General features: G+C 41.7%; 1 long non-coding RNA gene across 1 annotated transcript in view; it reads right to left on the bottom strand.

Moving 5' to 3' along the window:
* LOC309353754 overlaps positions 1 to 12,915 on the bottom strand; it is a 184,966-nt gene that overhangs the window by 16,144 nt on the left and 155,907 nt on the right. The window contains exons 3-4 of the long non-coding RNA XR_014161998.1: positions 6,556 to 6,592; positions 5,001 to 5,148 (exon numbers count right to left, since the gene is read on the bottom strand). This is a non-coding gene — a long non-coding RNA (uncharacterized lncRNA). The remainder of the gene's footprint in view (positions 1 to 5,000; positions 5,149 to 6,555; positions 6,593 to 12,915) is intronic.

The raw sequence follows: 12,915 nt of genomic DNA on the forward strand, positions 1-12,915 counted from the left end.
GCTTCTCTATCTACTGTTTCTCAGCTTGGTGCCTTAGATGGCACGGCTCATGCCAGCTGTCTGTCAGCTCAGTCCACACCTTGAGAGTTCACCCTTTTCAGACAGGGGGCTGCTCACAGTGGAAAGATTTCCCTGACTGAAGAGGACATCTATTTGTGCATGTTTTCCCTCCCCACTCCTTTCTTTTATATGACACGTACAGCCCATTGTTTTTACACTTTTGCCATATTTGGGACCAGGAAGAGGCTCTGCCTCTTGGCCCCTCTCCTCCCCAGCTTCTTCTTCTGCCTCTGATTCTGGACACAGGCTCTTCCTGCCCACAAAACCCTGTTGCTTCTTCAGCTTCTAGACCTTCTCCTCCCAGTCTGCCTTGTCTCTTTCCTCTGACCATTCATTGTCATCCCACCAATCTATTGGCTCTGAACCTTCTTCCCTTGGAGGTTCCCTTGGGGTTTTCCCAGGTGGTGCCTCCCATCCCTCCTTTGCATCCAGCTATCCTGCCTGAAGTTGAGTGGGCAGGATAGTGTAGACAGTGTAGACCAGGCATCCCCAACCTGCAGCCCTCCAGCTGTTTTGGCCTACAACTCCCATGGTCCCTAGCTAACAGGACCAGTGGTCAGGGATGGTGGGAATTGTAGTCCAAAACATCTGGAGGGCCGAAGGTTGGGGATGCCTGGTGTAGATCTTACTATAGTACAGTGGTATCTTGTGTTGCATAATCTCCAGGTTACAAAACCTTCAGGTTACGGCCGTGGCAAACCCAAAAGTGTATACTTCCAGGTTTTGCAGCTGGCGCATGCGCAGAAGCTCTCTGCGCGCCATGCGTGTGCACAGAAGCAGTGCCTCTAGCTGCTGATTTTTTGGGGTCCGCACGGCACCGTGAAATGAATTAAATCTGTAACCAGAGGTACCACTGTATACTGAGTTGCCATATTTGGGGCCAGGAAGGATTTTTTTCCCTGCAGACAAATTGACTGGTCTGCAGGTTTTTGCCTACCTCATATCAAACGTCACAACTTTGGGGATTAAGGCACAGGGTTTTATCCTTAGCTGATTGGGTACCCTGGTAAAGGACTCTAGGAAGGACTGTCTCTGTTCAGGAGCTCACACAGGGGCCAAGGGGCCACTGCACTCTTCCCAGTGGCAGCCTTGGTGGGTTTGTAGCACCTGATACAAGTCAAGGGGTCACTCCTAGTCAGGGTTGATCGACACCTACTTATCAACCAACAGTCAGGGTGCTTGATACTGGTTATATACAAAATGCTTGGCCACAGCCTTCTTCCATCTGTAATCAATAAAGGTTGTGGCATATTTCAACTCAACACCAATGTCCTGTGTCTTATTCCATGCTAGGACTCTGCACTGAGCAGCAGGCACCATGCAGCTGGGTATGCAATGAAACTAACATTCTCTTTTTATATACTTTACATTGGAAAGAAGAAGTACAACTCAATACATTTTTCAACTCCTGGCAACTGACCAATCAAGTTCAAAAGAATCCATTTATCAACTTTCTGGATAGGTTTACAAGTAGGAAACTCCTGGAAATTCCTTGAAGTCGTTGTAACTAAGTTCCCTTTGTCATCATTACTTGCTTTTAATTTGAGCCATTCTACTATAACTTTCTTGCTAGGCAGTATATCATTATTCCAGGCAATTAGTTACAACACCTGGTAAAAGCTGTTCTGTCTCTAAGATTGATTCCTTTCCTAGTTTCCCCCCAGTAAGGTTCACTTTTTTTCTGGCAAACAGCTCGATGACAACTCTATCTCTTCTTTTCATTACACCCCAGGAAGGTATTAATTCGGTCCCCGAGACCTGTGATGGACTGGGTGTGGGTTATCAATGGACACTTACTCTTGTTAAAAAAAGAAATACTCTTGTGGTATGACTGATGGTGTGTGACTAGGGATACAGCCTGTTTGGAATAGAAGCACATTTCCCTTAAAGAATCAGGTCTGCATTTTTGGTAGGCTCCTGGTTCCAGCTTTGCTCCTGGGTGGTCAAGTGATGGTTGTGAGCAAGAGCAAGAAGTGTTCACAAACTTCATCTAGTGGGAAATGGAGCACTTTGAATCTTGGGGAGGCTGTATAGTTAAAGTACCATCTTCTTCTACATGATCATGCTAATCCACACAGGGCATCAGAGAAGGCCCTACACAACATTTCATCATTGGCAGAGAGGTGATTGGGTCAGTACAAAAGAGTAAGAGTGGGTCTTCCATCAAGTTATGGAACTCCCTGCCCTCTAAGATATTTCTGGCCTACTCTGTGATGGCATTTAAATGCCCAGTAAAGTCTGTGTTAAGTTTCTTATGCCCTAGTTTTAAACATGTGTTTTGTCTGCTTTATCTGTTAATGCAGGAAAGACTGCAGGGCAAGCCACAATTTAATGACCCCTGGGGGCGGGCCCAAGCATCCCCATTGACTGGTTGGGCCTGCTGCTAGGCGAACGCCCGTCCAATGGCTGCCGGCATTAGCCAATAGCCGGCAGCTGGGCAATCCAACCTGCCATTGTCAGATCACTTGTGGGTCTGGGGGCTGGCCACAACACTACCCACCGAGGGTGAGCTGAGTTCAGGTGCTTTAAAAAAAAAATATCCTAGGTGTTTTGGTTTTTTTCCATTGTTGTGAGCTGCCTTGGACATCACAGTAATGGGACAAAAAGGCAGAACGTAAGTAACACACACACACACACACACACACACACACACACACACACAGATGTATTAGGTTAACGTCATGTAGGAACATTGCCAAGGCAACAGAGGTGAGGAGGATAATTTGCCATTTGAAATACTTAAATGAAGAATATTCTTCCTGTGTGTGTGAAGACCCCCTCCCTCTTTGACTGCAAGAGCAGAAAACATGCGGTCCCAGTTGCTGAAAACCTGCCCAATTGCTTGCATTTCTGTGTACATGAAAACAAGTGAGGAAATGAAGTGGCAATCACTACCTTGAAAAAGTTTTAAAATGTACAACCATTTCCTTGCTAAATAATTACATTAAATACATCTAAACTACATGTTGCCAAGTAGTAATCAATCTGCAGCCTACCCAAAAGAGGCCACAGAAGAAATTGCTTTCAGCCTCTTTGTTTACACAGTTGAGATTAAATTGACAAATGTTACTGTTATTATGAATGATGGCTGGAACTTCCTGTGATTGCTAGATAAAACAAGAAGCCCAGGATTATAGCTGTGATTACCTGGGAAACAGAAAAAACATACTCTAATCAGGCTTGCAGTTTGAACAGTCTGACTGATCTCTCCCCTCTTCTCTCTAATGTTCAAATCCCACTTTTAGAATTTTTAATTGACTGACTTTGTCATTTGAGAGTTATACACTGTAATAAATAATCAGAACATTATGTGAAAATGGTTTGTGGGTGAAATACGATAATTGAGAGCACTGTTCCTGTCACAAATAACCAATGGTGATGATTTCCAAGCCATTGATTCTGAGCTACTTTTGCAGAAGTCAACGGGCCACTGAGAACATTAATCGTTCAACCTAGACCCACTTTCATTTGGGGAGCCATTTCTTTTTACCCTACATTTGCATGTTGGTGCTGCTGCTGTTGCAACCCACATTAGATCAAATCATGACATGGCAGAGGGTCTTAACCAGGCATAGACAACCTTCAGCCCTCCAGATATTTTGGCCTACAACTCCCATGATCCCTAACTAACAGGACCAGTGGTTAGGGATGATGGGAATTGTAGTCCAAAACATCTGGAGGGCCGAACGTTGCCTATGCCTGGTCTTAACCCACCAGCTGAAGACCAATGACATAGAAAATAGTTGTTCTAGGTGCAGTGTGCTCTGCAGGGAGAGCGCTATTCAGCACTTAGTTGCACATGATCACATCACAATAGCACACAGGTGACTCTAGATGATCAATGAATAACCCCCAAAACAGCTAGGAATGACCTTCTGGGTTCATAGATGGACTATATAAGAATGGTCTGTTTATTTGCTTCTCTGTGGACATACAATTTGGCTGCCCACTTTTAGAATCTGATGAGGAGGCCACATGGATCTTTTGTTTGATCCAGTATGGCAATTGCTATGTTCTTAGCTAATGACTTGCTAAAGGCCACATAAACATAGGAAACAGTAATGTTAGGGCTGCCATACGTCATTACCAGGATTTCAAAGGCGGAATTGACGTCCCGGGGAAATTTCCGAAATGTGGCACTTTGTCCTGGATCTTAGGCAAGTCAATAAAAAAAATTGCATTTTGGGGGCCTTTTTGTAAAAATAAAGCTCAACAACTTTCCAGTTTGTCTAAAAAAATTGGGGGGTTTCCTAAAAAAACAAGTTCAACAATTTTTGGAGTTTTCCTAAAAAATGTTCAACTTTTGGGGTGTCCTGGTTTTTACTTTTTGAAATATGGAAACCCTAAGTGATGTGAAGTTGCAGGCATTCACATATCATTAGGATGGTGATATGTGCTGATGCAACTATGTCTGCCCTTAGATGACAGTGAGTTTTCTCCTGATTTCAAAACTGCATCATTTAAGAAACTTTCAAAAATCATTTCTCTGTCTGTTCTTGGCAGATTTCTACATTACAGAGTGAGACTGCACTTTGCAAGGATTTAAATAATGCTGTGGAGAAATATGGCTAGATCAGAAGGGAAGTTATATAGACACCTTTGGGGACCGTAAACAGCAATGCCAATACAGATAAAGGCATCACTTAAAAGCTTTTTAAATTGCACTCTATGTACCCGTCTCATCGCATGGGGAATACCAGCTACTTGCAATTCCTATCTCCTTCCACTTCCATAATTTATCTAGCTCAAAGAAGCAATAATCAATTATCTAGTACATAGGCATAACCCAGGTCCCCTAAAAGAGCTGTCCTGGCACATTCCAGCGGTATGGAAGTGTGTTAATGTAGATAAGAGAGCACAGGTTGTGAGCATTTGATGAGGTTTGTGAACATTTCCTATCATGTTGTAAAATATAATCAACTGATAAAGATGTACCTTACCATGTAAGCCATTGTCAGAGACTGTCAGTAAATGTAAGCCAAATGTTAAGCTCTTCTTTCAAATCTTCTCAGATACTCTTTTGTGCCCATGCATTCACCAGAGTATAATGTTGGCTGAGCAGCTGTGGAAGTTGTACTCTTTGCATGTCTATTTAAAAAGAGAATTGTTATCAAGAAAAACAAAAGCGGAAGAGCGATAGCTCAGTGGTAGAGAACATGAGTTTAAAGCAAGTAGTCCCAAATTCAACCCCTGGCATTCCCAGTTAGGGCTGGAAAAGGCTCGTGTTTGAAACTTTGGAGAGTTGTTGCCAGTCTAAACTATGCTGATCTAGATAGATCAATATGGCAGCTTCCAATCTTCTATTTATGCTGGGATACAGCTTCAGTACCATCTCAGCCCATTCTAAGGGTTCAGACACACTTCTGCTACTCCCATGCCTAGAATGCATGGGTCTGAGCGGTTTTCTGTTTGCCCCACCACTTTCCCCTCAAAGTGGTGCAGAATCGGAGCAAACATCAGCCCACAGCGATTCTCTTTACTGCAGAATCGGAGCAAGCATCAGCCCATGGGAAACCCCATTGACATTTGCTCCGATTCAGTGGTAAAGATTGGGTTTCCACAGGGGAAAGTTGCGTGACAAGCAGAAGTCTGAACAAGCCCTCAGTCTTTGCCTGTCTTGTCCTCCTGAAGGGTGGAAGGGGAATCTAGTAAAGTAGAGGAGGAGGGAAGTTCAGGTTGAGGAACTTATAGCATTTAACTGTAGAGAGCCCTTCAAATGCCACTTCCTCCCCCCTCCCCCAAAAAATAAAAAATAAAAGGGTAGTGAGTCACAGCAGCAGCTACTCTCAGGCTAGGTGACAGGTAAGGCAAGGCTATACAGACTAGAAGAAGCTGTCCAAGTTAAGAAGTCCATGATCAGGGCAAGGAGTTTAGAACTGCAGGGAAGCAGTGGAATTATCAATGGGTTGACACCCCCATGTGCCAATCTTTTAAGGATGGGGCAGGTTGAGATTACTCGTGAGCCTATTGAGTGTGCAAACACCCACAACAGTGGGGATGATGTGTTTCTTCCCAGTGATAGGAGCACCACCAGGTTTTAGATGACCAGGTTCTGCCTTGCCCTTCTGACTCTGCTACCTCCATCCCAGTGGTTGGCTGGTGCTCAACCTGGGGAGGTGGGAGGTTGACAAAGGCAGATCTGGGGGGACACAACTGGTTTGGTAGCAGGAAGCTTCAGGGGTGCAGCAGCAAGCGCCACAACTATGACTTTGAAGGAAGAGGTGGGGGCACCAGATTTTGGCATTGCATTGGGTGCAAGTGAAAATTTAGATACCAATCTGAAGGTAGAAGCCCAGCTTCCTCATCTGGGGCAGCTATAGCCTAGATGGGAGAAGTGTCTGTCTCCTTCTTATACTGCGTCAGACCAGCACGGCTACCTACCTGAATCTGGGTACAAAGAAGTGAACTATACATACCATCAGTGTGGTACAGTATGGGTGTTACTAAATTCATATCTAAAAGCAAGATGTGAACCACATACAAATATTTTACTACCTGGTGAGCCTGGTGGTTGGGCGGCCTGTGGACTTCCCTGTGTTGACACAAAAATGGCAAGAAATTCATTATACACATCTGTTACTATTAACTGTCAAACCTTCCCAGCAAAAACTGGATTTCTATAAAGCTTTCCAATTTGTTTTCCCTTGCATGACAGAAAGGAATATAAATTTGTTCTCCTTCAGTTTCTATTTTTAGAAGAAATCAAATGGCTCACACGTTCATCTTAAGCAATGCTGACAGAAAGCTGGAGAGCCTCAGCCACAGATATACATTCTCATTATCCTGACCACATCCTGTACAACCACTTTCTTTTGGGTTGCCCTAACTAGTCACTGGGAATGATAACTTGTTGCATCTTGTTGATTTGAACAAGTAAAATAATATGTTAATTCGTGGCTTTTCTTATAACATGTGTTTCAGAATTATTGCAATAGTTGCCTAGAAAATGTGCAACATGATAATTAACATGGGTATTAGAATTTTTTTTAAAAAAATTAAACAAACCCTGCATTCTTTTCATTAAGCATGCAATCAATATATAATCTATGATATAAGGGATGTATGAGGTTTTCCTCTTGTTATGTTAGTAGATGAATGGAAGAATGGAAGAAAGGAGTTACTATCCATCAGTAAGGTTAGAAGAGTGAAACAGAGCACAACACTTCTTCCCCATTTGCCAGGTTTAAGCTGCAGCTTCAACCAATATAGTGCAAGCAATATTTAATACTTCTGGATATAAACATGACATTCAGAATTATGCTGCCATAGAATGTCTATCAATATTTTCTATGAGGAAACAGAATGGGTCAAAGTCTTCTCTGCTCATCGTCTTCTGACCACTGAAAAAGTTTCATTTATTCACCAGGAAGGCAAAACTCCATCTGGGGACTGTGTTTTATCCGCCATGATCGCCTCTTTTAATTTTGTTTGATCCCCCCCCCCATATGGTTTAAAATTAACAAGCTACCTTGAATAAAACAGAAATACTAGACACTATGGATGGGGGAGAAATTCACAAACAAAGACAGCTTTCAGCCTTTTAGTTTTAAGTAATTCAGGATGCTTTAAGGCAGACTGGATTTCCCCGGTATCTCCCCCCACCCTTAAAATACCGGTAACAATCACACAAAAAATAGTCTTGTAAGAGGTAAAAATAACATTTTACTCACTCAGAAAACTTGTTGAAGAATAACAATAATAGCAGCTTTGTTCAGGCAGGCTTAAAATGGTAATTCCGTTACAAAGACATACATAAGTTTAGCTTAAAATGGTGGTCAGACATGCAGATGTTACATTGTTGGCAGAGTGGAAAGAGATGGAAAGAACGGGAGAGGGTGTGTCCAGGCAAGTTGGAGAATATATAGCTATGCCCACTCCTAGCCCCCATCAGGGCACAGTGGGAGTGTCTCTCACAGAGTTCTCTCTAGCAAGTTTAGAGGAAAACTTTGTGATCTTCGGCTCCTATCATGTGCCTATCTAGCAAAACATGAATTGTTGGTTTGATTGCATTTTAAATACCCCATATTCCTAGGCATTGGTTTGGAACGTGATTTTTATTTCTATTTTTGAAAAATGCTTTTTTTGTAATCTTCAGTTATTTTAATTAACAGTTGATTTTGAGTGTATTTTAGCAATTGGCTTTTGAGTTTCTTTCATTTGCAACCTTGAGTAAAATAATGATTTAGAAAGGTGGTTCAAAATATATAAATAAAACACACCACACAGCAACTAGCAAAACATTCTTACGGCAGCGTTATTTTTGGAAATATTCCCTCTATCAGGGAAAAAGGAAAACAATCCACACTGAAGGACTAGTGCATGAATGCCAAAACAAAACAAATCCACTCATTATGAATAAGATTTCCATGCATTTCACACACTTGAGGCTTCCTTATATAAACCACCCTGATAGGTGCTATTCATGAGCTGAATCAATTTTTAAAGCAAAGAGGAATTTATCATATGCAGAAATAACAAAACTTAAAAGGCCAAATTACATTCTGAGCACAGGTCCTGAGAACATTGGAGAAAGCTGAAAAATCCTGTTCATTGGTGGATTGTCTATGACAATTTTCAGCTTAAGAATACACAGATACTTTGTTGTGAGGTTTGGCACACACAGTTACCAGTCCTAATAAAAACTGCCTACTACAAGAAAAATAATGGATTGGACCATTAGGCATTGCCAAAACTCTATGCTAGATATGATTCAATGACACAAAGTATGAACAAATGTTTTGCTGATGGTATTTTCTCTTTGACTAGTGTACTAAGCTTCTATAGATGTATTGGGAAAGATAACAGAAAGGAAGGACATATCATTTCTTTGCATAGTAAACTATGGCATCCACTATCCCAATATACGGTGATGGCCATATGGAATGGAATATCCGGCAGGAGGGCTCCCCCTTGAATATACCAATTATCAGTTCAAGTGCCAATCTACATTGGCTTTATAGCCGAAGAGGAGCTGCTGAGAAGGAAATGCACAACAGCATGCTCAGGGGGAACCCAAGACATGCAAAACAGGTAGAATAAAACTTGAAGAATGAGTCTCAAAATACAGTGGTACCTCGGGTTATGTACGCTTCAGGTTACATATGCTTCAGGTTACAGACTCCGCTAACCAAGAAATATTACCTCAGGTTAAGAACTTTGCTTCAGGATGAAAACAGAAATCACGCAGTGGCGGCAGCAGGAGGCCTCATTAGCTAAAGTGGTGCTTCAGGTTAAGAACAGTTTCAGGTTAAGAACAGACCTCCAGAACGAATTAAGTTCTTAACCCAAGGTACCACAATGAGGACAGGGGATGCCTTGTAGCCACAGAATGCAGAGAGAACAGAGTTTCTATTGGTTGGTGGGATAATGGAAAACTGAGATGAAGGGGAAATGGAATGGAACAAAGTAGTGTGATAGAATGCATGATTGGATGGATACTGATCAGGAATACTCCACACTGCAACATTTTATTACAGTTGAGCTGCAGGTCATAGAATTATAGAACTGTAGAGTTGGAAAGGACCCTGAGGATCATCTCGATTCTCCACATACCTTCAATGCAGGAATGTGCAGCTCTCTCATATGGGGATCAAATCTGCAACCTGGGCGTTATCAGCACCATGCTCTAAGCAACTGAGCTATCCAGCTACATGTGAATGGTTGTCTTGTACTAGAATATTGTGTACAGTGGCCTCAATATTCTGTTGTGTGCTCCTATAGCTGGAATTGCTCCAGTGATGAGTTCAGCCTAAATAAAGTCCACTGCTTTTTATAGCTGTCAAACTGGTAGCTTTCACAAAAATTAAAGTGCTTCTTTGGAAGAGTGTTTGTGTGTGTGTGTGTTTAAAAAAAGCACTATTGCAAGCAATTGGTAAGGAGTGCAGATAAAATTTGCATGCTAAAAAAAAGCTTTTAGCAAGGTATCTTGCATGAAGAAAATTAGCCATATTCCCATAGCAATCTCAGATCCCTGATCATAAGATGGAAAGTCACACTCTTCCATGCTAATCTGCAGTCACACAAGGCCTGTATTTGGTTGTTCTCTCCTTATCGGAAAGCCCAAATGCATAACATCAAGTTTATTTGCTTGCACGCAGCATCTGGCTTATGCCCTGAGAACTCCACTTTCTAAACACTTGTCTTAGAAGTAGCATTTCATTGTTAATTAAACTGATTCAACACAACCGTTAGGTATAAACACTTTATAAGCTCTTAGCAGCAAGCGTGTCAAAACAGTGTCTCAGACAATTAACTGAGCCATGCTGGCCCATACACCCTTCACAAAAGACCTCTCTTAATATGATAGTCAAATAGCATTTGAAACCCACATAGGAATCTCAAGTAATGGATCGCTTTATAGCCTAATTAGTCCATTTCAGTTTCACAACATTTTATGGCAATTTCTCTGTTGCCTAAGCAACAGGTTTTCTCATGTCCTGTAGAAATAGGAGAGAGCAAAGCTTTCGTCTCTCTCGTATTTCTTTTGTTGAGCATATTATTCATTATTCATTTGAGCAACTACATTGTAGATATTTCATCAGCCTTGAAAAGTGTAATCCCCAATATATATCTGAGAGAGCAGGGCCACATTTGTCCATTTCTCTGGCTATTCATTGTTTTAACTGAAGGTTTTATATTTCATGTCAGTGTATCCATTTTTTCTATATAAAATTAAAATCACCGTTAAGAAAAGTAAAATATATCATAATATGTAAATAGAAGAAGGGAAAAACATAGAATGTTGATCCAGAATGGGAGGTAGGATCATATCCAATCAATAATCCATACATAAACAGATTTTTAAAAAATCTAGATCACAATGAACAAGCCTCTTGAACACTAGTTCACTTGGATTTGTCATTCTGATGTGACGTAAAGAGATTCCAATCAACGAAGGATGAGGAAGTAAAGTCAGTTATGATTAAATGGGCACAAGATATAGGCCACAGTATACAATTCAAAGATTGGATAAAACTTTGGAAAGTAAATTTGAAATTTACGGATTGTATATTGCTAAAAGAGAATTACATGAAGATGATGTATAGATGGTATATTTCACCGGTTAAATTGGCAAATATATATAAAAATGAACAGAGGGAATGTTGGAGGTGCAAAGAAGTTGAAGGTACTTTTTACCATATGTGGTGGGATTGCAAAGTTGTTAAAACTTATTGGTAAATGATATATAATGAATTGAAAAAAAATGTTTAAAATAACATTTGTTAAACAGCCAGAAGCCTTCCTGTTGGACATTGTAGGCCAAGACCTGCCAAAAGAGAAAATGACATTATAGTGGTACCTCGGGTTACATACACTTCAGGTTACAGACGCTTCAGGTTACAGACTCTGCTAACCCAGAAATAGTACCTCAGGTTAAGAACTTTGCTTCAGGATGAGAACAGAAATCGTGCTCCGGTGGCGCAGCAGCAGCAGGAGGCCCCATTAGCTAAAGTGGTGCTTCAGGTTAAGAACGGGCCTCCAGAACGAATTAAGTACCTAACCTGAGGTACCACTGTAGTGACTTTGAAAAAGAGTGGGAACCTTTTATATTATATTTGCAGAAACAAAGAAAGACTATTAACTCCATGGCAGGATTTAAATAAACATTCACAATCTTATTGATAATTGACAAATAATGTAACAAAGGGAAGATATGATACATTGTAAAAAAAACAGCAGAATACAATAATGAAGATAACAAACCAGAAATGGGAGTTGAGGGAAGTCCAAAGGAAGGGAGGGGGTGATATTAGGTGACTTGTATATTATGGATATATGTATATTTGTAATGAGAAAAAAGAAAATCAATTAAAAAAATTAAAAGAGAGAGAGATTCCAATAATTAATAGTTAGGTGCTGCAACGCAACATTGTTGGGGAGGTAGAATCAGTTCCCTGACTGTTGGGGTGAGCTCTACCTCTCTTTCAAATCAGAACCAGTGAAGGCGGTGAAGGTCCTGTGTGAGTGCCTGGAGGTGGTTGGAGGATGGGTGGTGGCTAACAGATTGAGGTGGAATCCTGACAAGACAGAAGTACTGTTTTGAGGGGGAAAGGGGGTGGGCAGGTGTGGGGGACTCCCTGGTCCTGAATGAGGTAACTGTGCCCCTGAAGGACCAGCTGTGCAGCCTGGGAGTCATTTTGGACTCACAGCTGTCCATGGAGGCGCAGGTCAGAATGCGGCAGCTAGACTGGTGACTGGGAGCAGCCACAGAGACCACATAACACTGGTCTTGAAAGACCTACATTGGCTCCCAGTACGTTTCGGAGCACAATTCAAAGTGTTGGTGCTGACCTTTAATGCCCTAAGTGGCCTCAGCCCAGTATACCTGAAGGAACTTCTCCACTCCCATCGTTCAACCTGGACACTGAGGTCCAGCTCTGAGGGCCTTCTGGCGGTTCCCTCACTGTGAGAAGTGAAGTTACAGGGAACCTTGCAGAGGGCCTTTTCAGTAGTGGCACCCGCCCTGTGGAAAGCCCTCCCATCAGATGTCAAAGAAATAAACAACTATCTGACATTTAGAAGACATCTGAAGGCAGCCCTGTTTAGGGAAGTTTTTAATGACTGATGTTTTAATGCATTTTTAATCTTTTGTTGGAAGGTGCCAAGAGTGGATGGGAAAACCCAACCAGATGGGCGGGGTAGAAATAATTATTATTTGTGAATCCTTTTGATGAAAGCTGACTCTGCCATGTGCTATCTTTTTGCCATGAGAGTGAAAACAAGTTCATCCTAACAGTGAATGGGGAAGTACAAATGTGTGCAAGGGGTCCTTAGGGGATAGCTGCAAATCCCATGGATACTCATTGGGAGTCAGTTCAGTATAATGGTTAGAATGTTGGACTAGGACTGGGGAGA

The sequence above is a fragment of the Podarcis melisellensis genome, assembly GCF_964234715.1.
Source record: "Podarcis melisellensis genome assembly, chromosome: 1".
Classification (NCBI taxonomy): Eukaryota; Metazoa; Chordata; class Lepidosauria; order Squamata; family Lacertidae; genus Podarcis; species Podarcis melisellensis.